Below are 16,569 nucleotides of genomic sequence, written 5' to 3' on the forward strand. Positions count from 1 at the left end.
AGGGCAACGACAAATGGCAAGGAGACACCCCCACCGTTGGGCACCATTGCTCATTAGAAATAACTGCCTGGGCTCAACTATCAAGCAGTCGGGGATTTCAGAGACTCCCGAGAAAAGTATTGATCCACTAACGACCCGCCTAAATCACTAGAAAGCCATCTGCAAACAAAACGCCCTTGAGAAATCATCAGTTGTCACCAGCTCCTTAACCTTCATGGCCAGTGGGGTCAGACGGCGAACTTCATTCCCTAATGCTCCGGTGCCACCACCCCCCACCCCTTCCTGAGCCTCCGAGCTGGCTGGCTAACAGCTTCGGGGAAAGACGCTAACCTTCCCAGACCCTCCACTTCCCAGGGAAAAAGGAATCCAGCCCAATGCCGACCCTGGAGAGCTCCAAACCAGATTCGTTTTCTCTAAATCCTAATAAATGAGAAGAAGGCAGGGTGTTTCATCTTCTGCTTATCAGCTGCGTGATCCATCGTGGGGATGTGGCCGTGAGGCTGGGAGCCTGACAGATCCCTCTCCTTAGGGAGCAGATTCATCACACCTTCCATTTCCATTCTAAGTTCCTTCTTGGCCAACCCCGCCCGGCCTCCCTGTTACTACGGTCTACTCAGCGGCGCATCGGCGGGCCCAGCCACAAGGCATCGGACCTAAAGGCTTCACTTGAAACACACCAGGGGTCCCTCCTTGAAGGTCTTCATTCATTCATTTCCATTACGGATCCGGGACTCTGGCTGTAGCCAGCTGCTGGCTGGAAGCTGACAGAGGGAAAGGGGCCAAGTGGGAGAGAATGAAGGCAGAGAGAAAGGAAAACAACAGTCTGACTTCAGGCTCCACACATCAGGCTCAGGGATCTTTGTCAAATGAGGAGAGCGAGCTGACCCCCCCCCCCCCCCGCCCCCTGCAGCAGACCATAGGCATCTCCCCAATTCCACAGTGCCATGACCTGCCCAGGCCGGTCACGTTGGTCTCTCCTGCTCTGGGATAGAGTAGGACCCCCGAAGGACACTTCGAGCACTCCAAGTAGCTCTACGAGTGAATTCCATCAGAGTCCAGACTCAGGGCTTTGTCAGAATCACAAGCCCTTCAGAGGGCAAAAACCGTAATTGGTCATTCAAAGAGGTGAGGACCGTCAGGGCTCAGACCGTCTTGCCCTGCAGAGAGCAGGGCATGAGGATGCCTCTGAGCCCTCCACAGTGGTAGAGTTGGGGCCCCTGGCTGGCTCAGTCAGTGGAGCATGTGACTCTTGATCTCGGGGTTGCGAGTTCAAGCCCCACGTTGGGGGTAGTGTTTATTTTAAAAAACCCCAAAAAACCCAAAAGAGTAGCAGAGTCTACCATAGAACAGGAGGGTTCTCTGCCATGCAAAGTCTGCTTCATGGGGGAGAATATGGTCACTTGGTGAAACCTTAAGTCAAGAGGCCAGCAGAGGATTTGAAATATCGCAGAGGAGAGCTTCATCTTTGTCTCTATCTTTTAAGGAGTTTTAAAGCAAATGTGAACTACCTGCTCCTCTCAAATGAGGTTCAAGAGATTTATAATTGGATATCACCTGGTCCACAATTTATTCCTCAAACATCTTCTCACCCTACCCCTAGGAAACAGTTTCCTAGCTGTGCCCACAGTGATACCCCTCCACGTTATCCCTCAAGAACACTTTGAGAGACCCGGTCAGCTCATAACAGAAAAGGACCACTCTTTAACACAGAGAGGTGCACTTACCATCTGAATGTTGCCCAGTGTTGTCTTGGACAGGAAATTAAAGGGCGCTCTTAAAAACCTTTGGACAGGGGCGCCTGGGTGGCTCAGTCTTTAAGCATCTGCCTTCGGCTCAGGTCATGATCCCAGGGTCCTGGGATCGAGCCCCGCATCGGGCTCCCTGCTCCGCGGGAAGCCTGCTTCTCCCTCTCCCACTCCCCCTGCTTGTGTTCCCTCTCTCGCTGTGTCTCTCTCTGTGAAATAAATAAACAGAATCTTTAAAAAAAAAAAAAACTTTGGACAGACAGGACACCAAAACCACAGGCAACCAAAGGGGAGGGGAAAATAGATACACTGGACTTCATCAAAATTAAACACTTTTGTGCTTCAAAATACACCATCAAGAAGGTGAAAAGACAACCCACAGAATGGGAGACTGTTTGAGAGTCAATCTCTGATGAAGGACTAGTATCCAGAACATATAAAGAGCTCTTATAACTCAACAACAAAGAACAGAAATAATTCAAGTAAAAGATAACATTTTTCCAAAGACAGTCTACAAATGGTGAATAAATACAGGAAAACGCGCTCAACGCCATCAGTCATTATATTATATGTTATATTACATATATATTATTATTATAATATTATAATATAATATATATATTATCCAAACCACAATGAGATGTGGCTTCACATCCATTAGGAGGGCTTTCATCAAAAAGATGGATAGTGTTGTGTTGGTGAAGATGTGGAGGAAGACACTGCTCATCAACTGCTGATGGGAATGCAATATGGTGCAGTTGCTTTGGAAAACAGTTTGGTAGGTCCTCAGAAAGTGAAACATACAGTTACCGTATGACACAGTGATTCCACCTCTAGGTGGAGAGAACCCAAGAGAACTTGAAGCTCATTGCTATAAAAACTTGCACACAAATGTTAGTGGCATCATTATTCCTAAGAGCCCCAAAATGGCAACAACCAAAATACCCATGAATTAATGAATAAATGAACAAAATGTGGTCTATCCATACAATGGAATATTATTCAGCCTTTAGCAAGAACAACGCATGTTATACACCATGACATAGATGGACTTTGAAAACCGTACGCTAAGTGAAAGACGCCAGACACAGACGTCACAGATTGTAGGGTTCCATTGATATGGAACGTCCCGAAGAGGTGAATCCATAGAGACAGAAAACAGACTGGTGGTGGCCAGGGGCTGGGGAGAGGGGAGATTGGGCTTGGCTTCTAATGGGTATGGGGTTTTTTTCTGAAGTGATGAAAACGTTCTACAGCTAGATAGTGGTGGCAGTTACATAACTGAGAATATACTAAAAATCACTGAACTGTACGCTTTAAGAGGGTGGATTTTAGGGGTGGGGGGATGGGTTCGCCTGGTGATGGGTATTAAAGAGGGCACGTCCTGCATGGAGTACTCACTGGGTGTTATGCACAAACAATGAATCATGGAACAGTACACCAAAAACTAATGATGTAATGTATGGTGATTAACATAACAATAAACAATTTTTAAAAAGAGGGTGGATTTTATGGTATATAAATTATATCCCAATTTAAAGAAATGAACTCTTTTGGCAGTGATTACAGGGATCAAAGGAAGGCTTAACCTTGAGAAGGGGGCGTCCACGAACTTCAGCAAATCAGAGAAGGCGAAGAGAGTCACCATCAGCCTGAGCGGGCATGGTGCTGACCCAGCGGGCAAAGAAGAGGCTGGTGGATTGAGCGGAAGGGAGGGCGGCCAGGATGCTGCCGGCTTCTGGGGCAAGTTTCAGCCGTAAGTGAGTCAGGCCTGTGTCTTTAAAGGTAAAGAAAGTTCCTCTGCTTCCAACTCACATGAGCCCCAGTGAGCTCAAGGAAGATGAACCAATGCTTTGGTGTCCTTTAAAGGCTCAGGCACTGAAGGTCCCCTGAGAGCATCAGTTTGGTCCATGACACGTGCTAAGGTCTGTAAGGCAGGAACCCTGGGTGAGGGCCCATTTTTGACTTGACTCGCTGTCACATAACTCAGGTCCTATAACTGTTTTGGATCTCAGCTTCCTTCCTCAAAAGTGAAGAAATGAGATCAACTGATTTCCAAGATCCTCCTAGTCCTAGAGTTTTCAGGATTCTGTAACAAAATGCCCAAAGCAAGTGACACTTTTCCTGTTTCCTGAAGTCTCCTTTTTTTGGAATTAGGCTTTGATCATGAATCAATGTTATTTCCATCGTATTCCTCTTTCTTCCTCCAACTGGGCTGGAGGTTTGTCTAGCCAGAGTCTTGACTCCCCACAGGACCTAGAAGGAGGTGAAGGTCTTGGTATGTGCTTAATGAATGTTTATATGGGATGGTGGCTTGTAAGTGTTCTTTAGGATCCAAGGTAATGATCTGGTTTATGTCTCTGTGCAGTTATGGAAAGACAAGCCACTTAGTAGGTTGAGAACTAGGAAGTATTGTTGGTCTGTGGCTGGACCCCAATATTTTTGTACCCTCGGTAGTCCCAGAGGTGGGTGCCGGGATTGTTCTTTGGGAGAGTTTATCACACAGAGATTAGATAAGACCCTCCTTGCTGTGCTGGGGGAATGGGGTCACCTGGCAACACCTGCTTTAGACGAAGTGTTAAGATGTCTGCATCTTTGTGTCAAAGGCCAGTGTCATGGAGGACAGGGCTTATCTCTGCAGGAAATTATGAGATTAACTGATTTTAAAAACCCACCTTCTCCTAAAAGGGGTGAGCCATGAGGCCTTGGGACCAGAGGTGGGGAAAGAAGGAACCTTAGGAAGGAGCTTCTTGCCTGCTAAGGAGCCCGGTGGCCACTCTGGTTATCACTCTGGAGCACTTCCAGAGCCTAATGGTTGTCATGTTTGAAGATGGAGTCCGAAGGCTTGGCCGCCCAGACACCCCCAGCCTGGGTCTCCATGATGGAGCCTTTCCGTGTCCACGTCAGTCCTCAAAGATTCTGCACAGACCCATTGCTTGGCAGAGCCCTGAGAACATCCCAGAGTGTGAGCGCTCCATTTCAGCCCTATGAAAGGCTTAGTTACAATAAAGATGCTGAGTTTTGCACCAAAAACTAATGATGTAATATATGGTGATTAACATAACAATAAAAAAAAAAAAAAAAAAAAAAAGATGCTGAGTTTTCTAGTTGCGCTTTCTGTGTTCTCGGGGAAACTTCTGGATAAAGTCATGTAATCATGCTGTCATCTAAAGAGCACGTCCAAGAGAACCTAATTCTAAACACAGTAAACAAAAGAGCAGCATGGTGACTGGATGCAGCCACGATTCAGGATGTGGCTTGTGGGCCCGGGGCATCCCTTCAGGGATGTACTCTTGTCTGTGTGATTTAATTTCAGGGGCGCCCCACCCCAGAACATTCTCCTCCCTGAATTTTGAACTTGTGCCGTCAGCAACCTATTCCTCTGAGTGAAACCTTCTCTGTGTTTAAACAGGAAATACTCCTGGGAGGTCTCACTCTCTCGTTAGGGGGAATGCATGCATCAGTGGGGAAGAGGGGCTGTAAGTAGGGGCATCTGCGAAGGGGCCAAAAACACAGGAAGAATCAGTAGAAAAGACTGAGTTCATCCATGTCATCCTTTTGCTAAGTGCTGCTTTCCTACCTAGGGCCAAATGGGACACACTTCTCTGATCTGTAGGGACAATGCCAACCATGTTTTCATTCCCACTAGGCAAAGAATGGGTCAAGAAGAAATTTGGACCACAGTGAGATACCACTTCACGCCCATTTGAAAGCGATGCATGTCTCTCTATGGACGTGGAGAAATTGGACCCCTCGTGCATTGCTGGTGAGAATATAAAACAGAGCAGCTGCTTTGGAAAACAGTATAGCAGTTCTGCAAAAAAATAAAAAATGGAATTACCCTATGATCCAGCCAACTATTCCACTTTGGGGGACATACCCAAAGGAATTGGAGGCAGGGCCTTGAACAGATATGTGTAAACCAGTGTCCCCCACAGCATGATTCACACGGCCCGAAAGGTGAGAATAATGCAAAGGTCCACCGTTGCATAAATGGATAAACAAAATGTGGTATACACGTACAATGGGGTATTATTCAGCCTAAAAAGGAAGGAAATCCTGACTCCCACTACCACATGGATGAACCTTTAGAGAGATGATGCTAAGTGAAATAAGCCAGACACAAAAGGAGAAATACTGGATGATTCCATTCACGTGAGGCGTTAGAATAGTTGAATGCATAGAGACTGAAAGAATAGGGGTTATCGGGAAGGAAGGATAGGAACTTATTGCTTGGTGGATACGAAGTTTCAGTATGAGAAGATAGAAAGTTCTAGAGCCGGATGGCGGTGCTGGCTTCAGTATGAGAAGATAGAAAGTTCTAGAGCCGGATGGCGGTGCTGGCTTCAGTATGAGAAGATAGAAAGTTCTAGAGCTGGATGGCGGTGCTGGCTTCAGTATGAGAAGATAGAAAGTTCTAGAGCTGGATGGTGGTGCTGGCTGCACAACAACGTGAATGTACTGAATGTCGCTGAACTGGTGAAAATGGTAAATTTTATGTTATGTATGTTTTACTACACACACACACACACACACACACACACACACACACACACTTTTTTTAAAGGAAACAAAAAAGTTCAGTAGCTGAAAAATAGGCTTCCCTTCTCTTTCCTCTAGAAATACAGTTATAACCAGGATTCAGATTAGAGCAGAAGGTGTGCCAGTTAGAATAGGCTAGGTTATTGCTAGGTAACAAGCACCCCCCCCCCAAATTTCTCACTCATGCTGTGCATTCATCATGGGTTGTGCGGGGAGTCCTGCCCATCCTGCTCATCCTGACACAGTGGCATATGCCAGAAGGAAAATGATGTCCAAAGGGTCTTGCCCAAACAAATAAAGCTTTGGCTTGAACATTACTACATGACATTTCTACCCAAATCTCGTTGGCCAGAACTCATCGCATGGCTCTAAGGCTGGAAAGTCCTATGACCGTGTTCTCTGCAAGTGGAGAGTCTGAAGTCTTAGGCAAACAATACTAATGATTTCTTTAACAGTACGTAGACTAGGGCCGTGAAGTGTCTGCCTTCGGCTCAGGTCATGATCTCCAGGTCCTGGGATCGAGTCCCCAGTCGGGCTCCCTGCTCAGCAAGAAGTCTGCTTCTTCCTCTGCCCCTCCCCTTGACTCATTCTCTCTCTCTAATAAATAAATAAAATCTTTATAAAAAATTAAAAATAAATAAATATAAGTACATAGATGAGTCCAGGGGAAATAATGCCCCCCCCCATTGGCCTTGAAATTGAAAATGTCCTTCTGATATGCAAGCATTCACCCAGTCACATCATTCATTTGGTCTTCTGTCCATGCCACAAACCTTTTCTGAGAGTTTGCTCTATGGGCAGGAACTTCTTCATGGGCCTGGTCACTTGTTGCCATCACAGATGGTTTCTGGTTCCACCAAGGAAAGGCTCAATGTCCAGGTCATCAAGGCCTAATTCCTCCGGGTGTTTGGTGGCCAATCCTCTCCCCCCCAGCCACCTGGGCAAAGGCACTTCAGGACTCTAGTCACTTCTTGCCGCCTAAGATACTCTCCAGCTGTTCCCTAGGATGACCGAGGCAGCCAAGCTCTGAGGGTCCCCTGGTTACCCAGGGAGGATGGAAGCTCTCTGAGCCAACACTGGAGTGTCTACCTCACTGGGCAAAGTATGAGAATCTCCTCTAGCAGCCTTCTGTTTGGACTCTTGGGCAAACATTGAGCTGGGGAACACATTTCTAGCTCCCTAGGACATTGGTAGCACCTGGGCTCATGCCTTGCATCCACCTCGTACCCTGAGGCCAGCAGGTCCCAGCATCCCGTTCAACCTCATCTTTCCCAGGCTCTTCTCTCACCTCTTGCATTTCCTTCTCTCAGCTCATTCTCCTGTATCTTCTGGGGGGTCTTCTCTCCACTGCCAATGAGCCCCCCAACCGTCATTCATTTCTCCCATAAGTGCTTACTGACCATCTCCTTTGTGCCGGGCACTGTTCTAGGTGCCAGAGACAAAGTAGTGAACACAACAGACAGATTGCCTTGACCCATAAGGGAAGATGGCGGCCTGCCATGATGAGGAGGAGTACCTAGGTTATGGACGTACTGGACAAACTCCACCATTCTTCCAGATGCTCCTCCACCTCCCCTTAATCAAAACCTTCTCCCTCATTGAATGACGTCCTACCAACATCCTCCTCTATTGCTGCCCTCAGCAAATGGCTGCCTCCTCCTTCACAGAGAAAATGGAGGCCTTCAGATGCAAACACTCCAAGCTCCTGTTATGTCACCTTCATGCTACTCATGTGGACCCGCCGGGCTCCACTCAAGAGGAACTTCTGGGGTTCAACCCAATTCCCTCCCTTTCAGAAACAAGACTTCTTCGAGCATCTCTGAGCTTTCCCGAATTCTTCAGTCTCATCCTGTAGGCCGTAGTCTCCCTTCATCCCTTTAAACAGGCTCAAGGTGATTCTGCTTTAAAAATTAGAATTTAAAATATTAAAAAGACGAGCTTCCAAATCAGTTTGGGAAGCGCCGTCTGTCCATTGACTGGTGACAAGGCAGGTAGGCACACGTTGGGGAGAGGAGGGAGAGCCAGAAACTTCTCTACTCATCTACAACAATAAATGAAAAGCAAGATGCCTGAAAGGGTCATTTGGGAAGATAGCTGACCAAGAAAATAAATCCAAATTAACCATCTGATGGCCTATAAAATAAGGCTTTAAATATTTTTTAGGATCCCGCTTCCCCAAACACGACCTCGATAAGCCGGGAGGCTTCGTGTTCCTACCCTCCACCCTCTATAGGAAGTGGCTGATGTGAGTCATCTGTCTTTTCCGCAGCCCGAATCCAGTTCATTGTGGATTTCATTTCAGATGACAGAGGGGCTGGCACCCCACGTCTCATCTTCACGGCACTGACTCCTCCCTCCACCCCCTTAGCAGCGGGGAACCCTCCTAAAAGAACAATAGATTTATAATATGAGCAAAACAAAGGAGTCGGGAATGAATAGCTCCTGGAAATAAGTAGGTCAACGCACGATCAATTTCCCAAATTTCACATTATGTCTGAAAAATGGACCTTTAATCCAGGAATCTGCTCTGGCCCCGTGGGGTAAGGCATGGAAAGTTTAAGTTCCTGCGAGGCTGCTTTATCAGGTAGCCTGAAGTTTACCCTGGAGGTGAAGCAATAAAATGGAAACAAAAAATAATTTAACAGTTTTGCAGTTAGTTTAACCTCGCAACAGCTCCTTCACCGGCTTTCACCTTCCCGGAGCTTACTGAGCTCATAAAGCTACAAGATGCCTTTCAAAGCTATGAATTTGCTAAATAGAACTTCATTTCCTCTTCTTATTAGAGGTAATTAAATTTATTAGATGCCAGTAAAAGCCTTGTAAACAGAAAATATGAATGCTTATAAAAGTCTGCCTCTCTTTTCAGCCTTGATAATTAAGATGTAACCAGAAAGCAGCTAATAACAGCTCATAATTTATGAGGTGCCGTTCAATCCCGAATCCGAGACATATTGTGGAGGTATTAAACACCGAGATGAAAATAATACCCCACTGAAACACATTATTTATTAAATACATAACCACTCAGAGAAATAAACACATCACACACAGAACCTGATATTTCTGATGGAAACAGGATATATACACCATCTCCTGCCTTGGATATATTACCCATCAAGCCAAATTCTTAAATCAAAGTCACAACTTGTTTAAATGCAAACTGCCTGTGGCAGCCCCAAATTTCCTCTAGACATTCACCTTGATGTCAGTTTTCAAAGACCAAGTCACTGGGAAGGTTTCGCCTTATTGTTGTTTTTACCATTTGCGTGAGAAAAGAAATCCCCCCAGCAAGCATGAGAGAAAGAGAAACCGAGGGAAGACAAGGAAAAGATTCTAAAGAGAAGAGCAAGAATCATAAATAAATGAAAACATTTCCCTGCCTCCAGCACAGATGCACTTGGAACCAACTGCACACGCGATGCCCCCACCCAATGTTAGCTGACCCCAAATGGAATCCTTTTATGGCAGGTTAAGAATGTACATTATTATCTTTATCAATAGTCCAGCTGCAACCTGTACTTGAGAATAAATGGGAGGTGGGAATTTTAAACACCATATTTTGTCAGTTCAAAGATGCCCTTGATGATAAGGTGCAACACTATTTTATGTATCATTAAGAAAGAAGAACTAAAACCCTGCAAATTCACTGCTACATCCTGATGTCAGAGACATTAAATAGAAGGTGGTCAAGAAAGGCCTCACTCGAAGGTGACAGCTGAGGAAGAATCTAAGAAGGTGAGGGAGCTGCGTGGATATCTGGGAGAAGAGTGCCGGCAGAGCAAAGAGCCAGGGCAAAGGCCCTGTGGTGAGTGAGTCCTTGGTGCAGGGAAGCCAAAGTGAACGGTGCAGAGAGAGATGACAGGGGTGGAGAGTGGGGGTAGACAGAGTCATAGGAGATAAGTTCAGAGAGGTGAGAACAAATATAAAAGTTTTCTCCAGTTTTCTGTGAAGTTGAACACAAATTTTAAAATATTCTTTAAAAAATGTGGGGGGTGGTGTTATCCATCAATTTCGCTCCAAAACCCTGCCAGGGTACCTTCTAGACTCGTTTGAGAATCGATGTGCCTTAGCATCCCTGCCATCTCTACAGGTGATCCTCCCCCTAGATGCCCCTTCTCACGTAGACTTGATCTCTGAAAGCTGCTCACTCGTCCAGTTCATTCAGACGGGATGTGTTCATGGGATGGCCTCCAAGCTCCCGGGCATGGACTGCTTTCAAACTGGGGGATTCATGAGATAGCACCTTTGTTTTTCATCAGAGATCAGAAATTGCTCTTTTATACAATAATGCTCATTAAGAAACTGCCCCTGCACCCCCAGTAGTAACCACCCAGCACCAAAGAGCAAAGATTCTCATTGGAAAAGCTAGGTTTCTCTCTTTTGAGCAATTGCGGGGAGGCTTGCACTGTGCTCAAAGCTTTGTGTCCTTTGTCTCTGTCTCTTTTTTAACCCTCAAACAACGCTACGTTGTGGGTGCTCTTAGGAGCCGCAGTGAGAAGAAGGGAAAAGGGGGCACAGAGAGGTTAAGCAACTTGTGCGCGGTCACGCTAGTGTGTGTTGTGTGCGTTGTGTGCGTGCGGAGGGGACGTCAGCTGGGACTGGAATCGGGGTCACGTTTCCCCCCAAGCTCAGGTCTCTAACCACTGTGCTAGAGCATGTGCCTCTCAGATGGCAGTGGCCGGAAGGAACTCTGCCTCCTGTCTTTACCAGGCCCTAGTGTCTTTCATGTCTGGTGGAACCAAGAACCTGGGCAGAACTGAAAAGTGGTGCTAAGGTCAAGCTGGGAGATACGGAGGGTCAGTGCTCCTCGGCTCTGGAGCCGGACTGCCTGGGTTTGAATTCCGTCTCTGCCAGCATCTAGCTGGGTCCCCCTGGGGCGAGTTATTTGGCCTGTCTCTGCCTAACTGTCGTCAGCTGGAAAATGGAGTGTACCACGTGGGGCCGCACGGATGGTTACTCATTCCAGCCACAGGGTCCCCAGGACACTTAGGAGCTCAGCCTCGGCCCGTGTATCCCACAGGCCATTTCAGATGACCAAAGGTCAAAGTCTCCTGCCAGTGAGTGGGGGGAGATGGGTCTCCTTCTGGCAGGATTCATGAGGATATGGCAGCAAAGCCCAGGGGAAGTTGGTTCCTGCAGGGTGGGCGTTGTCCTGAGGTACAAGTATGAGCAAGCTTTGTGCTTCAGGAGTGGAGTCCTCTCTTACGAGGGACCCACACATGAAATCATGTACAACTCCCCCTAGGAGTCCCCTACGGGGGCGCCATGTTGGAGATTGGCACACTGTCTTTTATTTTGTCTTTTTGTTTAATTTTTTTTAAAGTAAGCTCTAGGCCCCCGTTGGGGAGCGAACTCACAATCCCGAGATCCAGAGTCGCGTGCTTTACCAACTGAGCCAGCCAGGCGCCCCTGTTTAACTTCGTTTAACTCTTTATTTTGGAACAATTATAGACTCATAGAAAGTTGCCAAAAAAAAAAAAAAAAAAGTACAGGGATTCCCAGCCAGTTTTCCCAGATTGTAACATCTCATATGACTGATACAGGACATCAAACCCAAGAAACCGACAGAGCTGAGAGGTGATTCCAATTTCACAGGGTGTGTGTGTGTGTGTGTGTGCACGCGTGTGGGTGTGTGCGTGCGCATAGACAGTTCTCAACAATTGTGTCACCTGTGTAGCTTCACGTGACTGCCACGATCAAGGTACAGAGCTGTTCCAGCACCACGCGGCTCCCCCGTGCTGCCCCCGAGAAGCCCCTCCTTCTCCTTCCTCACCTCTAGCGACCATCAATCCATTCTCCGGCTCCGTACTTTTGTTAGCTCGGGAAGGTTATATAATAGATGGAACTGTTTATTTATACACATTTCCAGCATATAACAGGTTGGATTTTGTGATCAGCATAAGTCCCCTGAGATCCACCCCAGTTGTTGTGTGTATTGATAGTCGATTGCTTTTTTACTGCTTAGTAGTAGTCCACGGCGTGGATGTACTGATGTTTATTCACTCGCGGAAGGTTGTTTACATTTTGGGGCTATTCTGAATGATAGCTACGATCGTGTGCATACGGGTTTTATGTGAATATAGATTTCCCTCCTGGGCAACAAATGGTCAAGAGTGCAATTGCCAGGTCGCATGCTAATGGCATGCTTACAGTTTTATAAGAAACTGCCCAACTCTTTTTCAGAGCGGCTGCAGCTTCTTACGTTCCCACCAGCAGTGGATAAGGGATCCAGTTTCTCCACATTCTTGCCAGCATGAGGTGTTAGCACTACTTTTAAAATGGCAGCCATAGGGGCGCCTGGGTGGCTCAGTCAGTTAAGCATCCGACTCTTGACCTCGGCTCAGGTCATGATCTCAGGGTCGTGAGATCGAGCCCCACATCGGGCTCTGGGCTCAGTGGAGAGTCTGCTTGGGATTCTCTCTCCCTCTGCCCCTCCCCCTGCTTATGCTTGCAGCCTCTCTCTCTCTCTCAAAGAGATAAATAAATAAATAAAATCTTAAAAATGAAATAAAATGGCAGCCATTGTCATAGACGTGTAGGGGTATATCTTGTGGTCTTATTTGCATTTCTCTAATGGCAGATACTATTGGCCATCTTGTCATGGGCTCATTTACCACCTGCATGTCCTCTCTGTGGTTTGACAGCGGAACACCAGGTATAGCAGCCGGCTTGTGATTTAAGCCACCTGGTAACTTCCGGAACGAGGGAACAGAGACGCTGGTCTTGTCTCCTTCCACCCCGGGCTGTGTACCCACCGAGTGTAATTCGGGGAGGGAATCATCGGGCCATTCTGCCCTTATGTTTGTGTTTGCCGAGCACGCATACCTGGGTTAAATGTCAATGATTTGACAGCAGTGCCAGTGGGGTCTGAAACTGTCAGCCCGAGCCCACGGCTCCAGCTCCGTGTCCGCCGAGGTCTTCCAGCCTTCCCTCAACCTCCACGGGCCAAGGTGGTTTGTTGTTTGTGATTTTGCTCTCTGGAGCCATTGCTGGGCCTGGGTCCCCACTGAGTGGCCCCTGCTTGGAGGAGGCCTTGTCTTGCTCCTTCCTTGGGCTGCTTCCTTGGCCTCTTGTAGACCCCTGCTTCCAAGCCCCAACCACCAGCTCCGATGCCTTGGCTACGCTCCCAGCACCTCCTTGATCGAATGCCTCTTTGGGACATGAATGTTGCTGGCCAAATTCTCCCTGGCCCCACCCAGGCTCAGCTTTGTCCTCCGCCTGCCACTGAGGTCCGCGGGGCTCATGCCAGCATGCCTAAGACAGCCCCAGAGCCACGGAAGGATTCAGGATGTTGTACAACATCGGGTGTGGCAGGAACAAAGGGGAGAAGCAAGTCTGGGGAGGCAAGGCTTGGGGGAGAGGTTAGGGGTAGGTTGCAAAGCTGTGGCCAGAAAGTCCTAGTGGAGATACTACCATAGGGTGATGATCAGACTCATTTCACTCTAACAGCCGGCCAGCGGGTGCTTACTGAGTCCTTCCTATGTGTCAGATAAAAGTTCGATGGATTGGTAGCCAATAAATATTAACTGATCCGGGGGTAGGGAGTGTTATTCTGAGTTTGATGGAATGCACTAAAATGGGAAGATTCGATGCTGTGAGCTCTTCCCTCCAGTATTGGATAGTCCACCAAGGAAGCCAAATCCGACAAGTAAAACCATCTTCTAAACTCTCCAGTGACAGAATGAGCAAAAATGGTCCACATGGAGTGACTTACAATGAGTCAAGGATCCGGGTGGCAAGAGAGGCCACGGGGAAGGACGGACCTGGGGCACTCTTGCAGAGTTTGGACCGCAGAAGCTTTCGGGAGGTGAAAAGAATGGAACAGCACATCAAGGGATGGAGAACACATCCAGGGACACTTGGCAACTTGGTTTCCACTCTCACGTCGGAACGTAAACGAGCAATTCCTTCTCGGAAACGCTAAGAGCCAGAGGCTCCTGGCTGGGAAGTCAACCGCCGGGGAAGAGCAACAGGGTTCTCCTGACCCTTTATAATGACACATTAGTCAGCCCGGTAAGTTGGAGAGCATAGACAGCCCCCTCCCAGCCCCCCAGCCCCGGAAGAACAAAAAAAGCAGAGACCAGATCACGACCTCTCCTAATGAGGCATTAGAATCATTCCCAGCCGTACTATAGGAGCAGAGAGCTCAGGAGCACTCAGACAAGATCCTTTGCCTGTCTGCTCGGCAGTTCTACTTGGAAGCTCAGGCTGGGCTCGCTCCCCTGCAGACCTGTCCTCTGCGGAGACGAGATGCCCAAACCTGAAAGCCGAGGGGCCGCTGTCCACCCCCTCGGGATGGCCTCCCCCAGTCTGCAGCACGCAGGCATCTCCACTTCAGGAAGAGACTCGGGTTTGTGCTCTTGATTCTGTTTCGCCCCTTCATAGAGTTGCCCTCGAATGCTTCTTTTCCCATACAACTTTATAAAAACAAGCGACGGGCCAGATTTGGCCACAGGCTGCAATTTGCTGACTCCTGCTCTAGATTTTACTACTGGGACTTTTGCTTGACCTGTGTGTTTAGGGTGATCCATCTTGGCCTCTTTGATTTTAATATCCTGCACCATGAATTTCAAGGGCCTGTTTGGGTAGTTCAAAATCACCAAACTTTCGTGGACATTTGGGGCCCCAGGGCAAAAGAATGAATGGTACACAGACTATTCTCCAGACTAAGAACATTTCTTTTATCTGGGCTGGCATCGGAGGGGTAGGCTGTTCTTGTTTTTGTGAGCCATCTGGAACTGTCTTCTTCTTCAACATATTTGGGTTTATTTGGGAGGCGGGTCCAAGAATGTTCATATTCTTCCCAAATCTTAGTACACACCAGGAGCTTGAAATCCAATTTCTAGAATTCGCCTTAAATAACAATTTCTCCCATCTGGGCTTTAACTACTGCATCTGTAAAATGGGTGCGATGTGTAAACACTTCTCTTTGGGAGACAGGCCTTTGCAAATGTGGTTAGGTGTGGCTTCTTTGGCCAAACTCCTTATTCTCAGGCTCTGGATTCAAACGAGCAAGGCGCCGAGATTGGAAATGCTGGTTAAGAACAGGACAGGGACATTGTGTCCCGACCTAGCACAGAGTCTGGTATTTAGGAGGGCATCGACGAGTGTTCGAAGGATCCGTTTCGGCTAAGGCGGAGAAGATCAGTCAACCAAGTGTTGGCAATATGGCAGCCAAAGGCAGGCCCGGGGGCCTCGGCTCTCGCTTCCCCACCTGCCTCTTCCACCTTGAGCTCGACAAGTTTTGCCCCAGTGAGGCGGCCCCTGACAGAGCCACACTTACGCTGCTCTGCATAGGCAGACTTTTGCTGGCCCGAGGCTGTCAAATTCACTTCGATGTTGGCCTCAGCTGGGGCTTCATGCTTTCAGAAAAATTTCCCCCACTGCCTTTCACTTGAGGTCCTTGGCAGGGATGCCTCTCCCATTCTGCACGCACAACTCACTTAATGGGCACAAAGAAATGGGAGAAAGCTCGGGCAAAAAAAAAAAAAACAAAAACAACCCGCCCCAGTCTAAACCTTGGGAACTCTAACAGGGTCTGCATCTCTTTAAAAACTATACACAGACATTTCTGGTCGAAGTGAAACCATGCTTTTCACAGAGGACTGGAGACAGCAAATGAAGCCTTAGTCATACACAGTTAGTTTCAAACTTATGTTCCTGCTCACAGGGAGAAATCAATGTACAGTATATTAAAAACAATCACTGTGGCCCTTCAATGATCCAATAGTTTCGCTTTGAATGCATTCAAGCTAATGGGGGCTTTAATGGTTTCTGACAGATCATTCCATTGATCAAGAGGCATGTATGAAATACGCTGCCTACTAAACTCTGTTTTGATTTCGAGAAAAGAAAACTAAACGTCCATGGTAAACAGCGCTTGATTGTTCACATGCTCACCGAGGGGCCGCTCCGCCTGACCCTGCCCGGGAGCCGCGGAGGCAAGGACAATGGGAATCCTATATACCTGGCCTGCTTTTTCCCCGGCTCTAATCAAGGCGTAATCAACTGGAAATCTCTGTCTGAGGCGTTGGGGGGCGAGGGGCAGGAGGGTGATCAGAGGACCAGTTTTCTGTGCTGGACGAGTTATGAGGGGTAGCTTGAGCTGCTCTGAGAAACTGACTCAGCCCTTCTGGGGCGCTGGGGTTGCGAGGTTAACTGTGCGCACTCTGAAGTGAAAAATGGGATCCCCTATTGGGAAGGAGGAGCAGGGTTTTCAGCGGGGGATGACAGTTTTGAAAGAAACTAAAGAAAGCATGCTCCCTCCATCTCAGTGCCCTGG

Source organism: Zalophus californianus, chromosome 17 (genome assembly GCF_009762305.2).
Source record: "Zalophus californianus isolate mZalCal1 chromosome 17, mZalCal1.pri.v2, whole genome shotgun sequence".
Taxonomy (NCBI): domain Eukaryota; kingdom Metazoa; phylum Chordata; class Mammalia; order Carnivora; family Otariidae; genus Zalophus; species Zalophus californianus.